The following is a 5,770-nucleotide window of genomic DNA, read 5'->3' as shown; positions in this document are numbered from 1 at the left end:
TTGCGGTGTACCATAGACAATACATTATTATAGAAAATATATACATATAATAAACAGATATATACCGTTTATATAATATAACATATACCAATATACATACTTACATACAATACATACTAATATACTTACACACACATAATAAATCAACAGTATGGAAATGATAAATGATAATGATGCAACAAACAGCACTAAGCAGATAAGTAGTGTTCCTTCACCATTCTTTTAAAACAATTTAAAGTTGAAGCACTTTTCACTGCATCCGGCAGAGCATTCCACAATCGAACCGCCTGGACGGTGAAGGAATTGTCAAAGAATGATGATGAATGCACCGGCATTTTCAATCTCAGGTTATCCGATGATCTCAGAGAAAAATTATGCGTATCACCTAGGAACTCCTTTTTAATTTATTTATATATTTAAAGAATGGTCAGCCAGATGTATCCCACCTGAACTGTTCGAGCTGAATCCACACTGCCGCCCACCTGGTTTCAAAGAAAAACGCCCAATCTGGTGCATGCTTAACCACCTGAGAACGGGAGTTGGTCACTGTAACCAACTGCGGAAGAGATGGGGCTGGACGGAAAACGAATGCTGTGAATGCGGATGCCCAGAACAAACTGTACACCACATTGTCATGGAATGCCCACTAATGAAATTCGCGGGCCATGTGGAAGATCTCAAAAATGTAACAGAAAAATCTATCGATTATTTCACAAACTGTAAATTTAAATTATAACCACGCAGTGAAACAAATGCCATACGATAAATAAATAAATAAGGGTTCATTTCGAATTTCTGATTTGGGTGAACGAGTAAATTTTCAGAACAATCGTGACCTACATATAGCTGTCGGAAATGCCAGAACCATTCCACGTTTATAGTGATGAAAGACTGAAATGTAGAACGCATCTGGCGTGACATTAACTGATTTACTAATAATTCCACTGAATTTCTTCTTTTATATTATTTTAAAAGAAGATGAATAAAGAGGCTGGGTAGTTTTTTATATCTTAAATATATGTAGAATTAAGTTCATAATTTTTTTGTAGTAATGTAAATAATACTATATTTACATTACATGTCCATATATATTGTGTAAATAAAATCAATGTGTGATAATCATACTATTAACGGGTGAGCGTATCAGAGATATAGCCTAAAGCTAGTTTACCTACTCATACAAAGTTTACCGGTGGTAGGACCTCTTGTGAGTCCGCACGGGTAGGTACCACCACCCTGCTTATTTCTGCCGCGAAGTAGTAATGCGTTTCGATTTGAAGGGTGGGGCAGCCGTTGTAACTATACTGAGACCTTAGAACTTATATCTCAACGTGGGTGGCGGCATTTACGTTGTAGATGTCTATGGGCTCCAGTAACCACTTAACACCAGGTGGGCCGTGGGTTCGTCCACCCACGTAAGCAATAAAAAAATAATTAAAGAAACAATACACTAGGTGCTTTCGAGGTGTTTTAAATTCTTTTTTTGCAACTACTTATGTTTGAAATTTGGCAGCTTTCCGAGGTTATGTGTTGACAATGATGATTTTCAGTCAGCCAAAGATAATTCGGGTCTCGTGAGTCGTCTACTTTTAATAATAATATGGATTTGAGAACGTCATTAATTATCGTATTTAAAGGTATTGTAAGTCCGAACGGGTAAGCACCATCACCCTGCCGGTATCTGTCGCACAGTAGTTATTCGTGTCTTTTTGAAATATCCTACCTTTCTTCTTATACCTTCTTTCTGTTATATTATACAATCGAGACTTGGATGAAGTGGCATAGCTACCTAGGAGCTAGGCGGGGCAGTGCCCCGGGGCCCTCAAGCTCGGGGTGCGTTCGAATCCTTACCAGAACTCTCGATCGAACTGAAATTTTGGAAATTTCTCCTATTTCAAAATAAATATGACAGGTTGTAACCCCACTTTAATCATGACAACTCAGTTGAGAGAAATTCAAAAGTTATGCCTAGGGAATTCCCTTAAATTCTTTCTGTAGGTAGGCAGTGTTGTCAATTTGACGGATAGTGATATGTGCGTTTATTATTCATCGAGGTGCGTTTCATTGTGAATTCGAGTTAAGATTTTTTTTTCGAGAACGTTTAAAAATTTTATACTGTGCCAGGAGTAAGTAAGCTCGTAGAAGCCGCGCGACGCGCTACCTGCACTCTAGCGCCCCGCTAAGGAGATACGATACACCGACGCGGTGTATCGCGTCCCGACCCGGCAGGCTGGTTCTGGTCCAGCGGGGTATTCCGGGACACCAGCGGCATCGTCTGGGCGGCCTGACGGGCTGCCCTACCGAAACGGCCAACGTTTCAGGGCTTTCGATTCGCGTCGAAGATTCCGTCGGCCGGGCGTCCTTGGGGTGAGCTGCACCGTCTGATTGTAGTGCTGACTGCGGTAATCCCCTTACCTCATCCGGTTTCTGACCTCGGAGGGGATCGGACATTTGGACGAAGAGTGCAGGGGAGTTGTTTAGTGGGTAGGGTCCTGAAAACATCCTTGGGCTGGCGGTCTCGCAGTCGTGGACCAGTCCCACATACTTACCACGCGCGCCCCCTAGGCCCCCTAGGCTAATTTCATATTTTTATTTGATAAAACCTAATCAGTTTACATAGCAATTGGGGCCCCATTTTTTAATTTGCCCCAGGGCCCTTGGTTACCTAACTACGCCACTGCTTGGATCACATGTCTCAAAGTGAATGGTGTTCGTGTTATTATATTATCTATAGGCTTAAGTAAGCAACAAAACGGTTGCGAGTTCGTAAAAAAATGATTCGTTACGATTTCTTTTATTATTTTGAATGTTGATTTATTGAATCTTGTCTAAGAAATCAGCATTATTATCCTTTTTTAACGACCTAGGAAACTCGAAAATTGAGTGGGTCTTTTGCTAGATAGACCGACGAAACGAATACCAAATGTTCACGATTGATTTCCACGGTGAAGGAATAACATCGTGTAATAAAAATGAAACCCGAAAAATTATAATTTGCGTAATTACTGATGGTAGGACCTCTTGTGAGTCCGCGCGGGTGGGTACCACCACCCTGCCTATTTCTGTCGTGAAGCAGTAATGCATTTCGGTTTGAAGGGTGGGGCAGCCGTTGTAACTATACATGAGACCTTACAACTTATATCTCAAGGTGGGTGGCGCATTTACGTTGTGGATGTCTATGGGCTTCAGTAACCACTTAGCACCAGGTGGGCTGTGAGCTCGCCCACCCAATTAAGCAATAAAAAAATAAAAATAAACCTACTTTGGAACTTGGACACGAATTTCCTACCTAAGCTGGTAGCCTTGAGAGGCTATTCCAGCGTAACCTTAACCAGTAGGTGAGCTCACGGGGCTCAAACCTGACGACGTTGCTAACACGAACCCTAGCAAGAGCCGTGCTTCGCAGAATCTACCAACGGATCGGAAACGCGACCCACTGAGAAGATCCGGCGAGAAACTCAGTGGGCTGTGTCTGAGAGTTAATTTACTTGCTTATTACTCGCTTGCAACGAAGGGCTCGACGAGAACGGTAACCGGTGCTTAAAGTACCTAGAAGCACCGTCAGTGGATCGGGAGGATCCGAGATGACGTGTTTTGGGCGACGTCGACTGCTTTCCATTCTTTCCGCAGGGAATGTAGTTACCGGCGGCCACGATGAGAGGGTTCTCGTGTCGTGCCGCTTTATCGAAGTGGAATAATATTACCAAGTATCTATACGAGTATGCAAATTTCATTGAAATCACCGTTAGCGCGATTCAGGCTAATTGTCGAACTTCTCTTTGTCATTACATTAGGTTTATTCTAATGATAATAAATGATTTTTATTCCATCAAAATTAGTTTATTTTTAACAATAGTAGTAGTAGTAGTAATATAGTAATAAAATAATTATAATATGTAGTAGTATTTAAAGATTGTTAAAGATGTTCAAACAAGAGCTTAAGCAACGAAAAGCTCAGTAGCACCTATTTGTGTTACTTACTGCTTACTGTTACCAAACACAGCCTATTAGATTTTTATATTATAAATTATAACATTTTAACATATATTCTATTTGTCAAATATTTACAAGATTTTGTTAAAAATTATGCTAAATTTTGACGATATTTTAATTTTTTTTAACATTAACCAATTAAGAAAATTGTATGATAGACTTCCATTCGTTGATGCAGCTGTCACCCAGGAAACGATATCATGTCTCCGTCCAGTAAGTATAGAAGTAACCAAAATGATAAATATTTCGAAAGTACCTACTTAGAATTTTGGCGTTGCCAATTGGCTATCATTAAGCATTACGATGTCTGACAGCGAAACGATGGTGATCACTCTCCTGTGATAAGAAGTAACTGAATTGACTTATGTAGAATCAATAAACGAAAGAACATCGTAAATTTCACTAAATCTAAGTAAATTATTCTATTTAATTTTTTTTTAGATTTCTATCAAAGTGTACTTGTAAATAAATAAAGAAACTCGTAAACTTTATGTGTTTCTGGTCTAGGACGGAACAATAGGACAAATGATAATTTGCAAAGATGAAGATGGTGAAATTCAATGTCCAAATAATGAGACAATACAGAGCCAAGAAAATAAATTCTCTTTATGGAGATGGCTGCGAAACTTTCACAATGTTAGTAAGCACACATTATATTTATTATATTCCGTAACCCAGGGGCCAGGATTCGGGTGAGGCCCTTAATCCGAAATCCGCCTCGGCATCGGTCGTTTGGTACAGAAATCCAAGAGCGCTCTCTCTCACTTTCTCACACGCTCTCTTTCTGCAAAATAGTAGTCACAGAAGTCGAGCATCGCCCGCCACGACTCGTCGGTATCGATTTATGTGACGAGGACACAGTGTGCCCCCCTCCTGTTGCGAGCTTATGTCACGCTGTGCCCAACGATCAAAATAAAAAATATGGGTAAATTTTCAAAATTGGGTATCCTGACACATTTTTGCACTGAGAGAAAAGACGGCTAATAGACTTGAGCCCGGATTTTTTCCGAAACAAAACAGGGCATGTTAGCTGAAATGCCAAAAGCTATTTGAATTGATTTACTCCAAGGATGAGCAACACGCGGCCCGTCAAACGTTTCTAAAATTGAATTTATTTTATCGAGTTTCTCATTTCTGTTTGTTTTTCTGTTCTTTTTTAGTTTGTTTTTATCTTACATTAAAATTTGTATAATATGAAATCTTTTTTTTCAGTTTTATATTTTTTTATTCTAATATTTATTATAAATAAAGTTTCGTAAATTATTAATAAGAGTTAACTTAATAATATGTGAAACACGCTAAAATTAAAAAAAATTAGGCCATTGATTAAAAAGGTTGCTCGCCCCTGCTTTAATCTTATTAGCATATTAAGGCTCTATAAATTTGGCGCCCCTTTTTTTTACCTGTAGGATTTTTTAAATTTTTTATTATTTGTTCGTCGTTTGTTCGTTAATGTTCGTTAAAAATTGTTTGTTCGTCTTTTATTTATTTATAATTAATTAAACAAATGATCACCGTTAAGTGGGCCCCCTTACTAGATATATTTAATTTTATCGCTTAGATTAATTCATTTTAATCAATTATCGTTTGTTCGATGACCATTGGTGATTGTTCTATCATAAAAACAATTAAATTCCAAATTATTAATTATTTTATAACTAGCAAACCATCCTCACGCCTACATTGCGCATGCGCCGGTTTTGTCAGTCAGCTGGCAATGGCCATATTTACTAGCGTTTTGTTTACAAGTGCGTTTATACTGTCTAATTATTTCTAT

Source organism: Bombyx mori, chromosome 3 (genome assembly GCF_030269925.1).
Source record: "Bombyx mori chromosome 3, ASM3026992v2".
In the NCBI taxonomy this organism is placed as follows: Eukaryota; Metazoa; Arthropoda; class Insecta; order Lepidoptera; family Bombycidae; genus Bombyx; species Bombyx mori.
Note: the sequence above shows the minus strand (reverse complement) of the source record.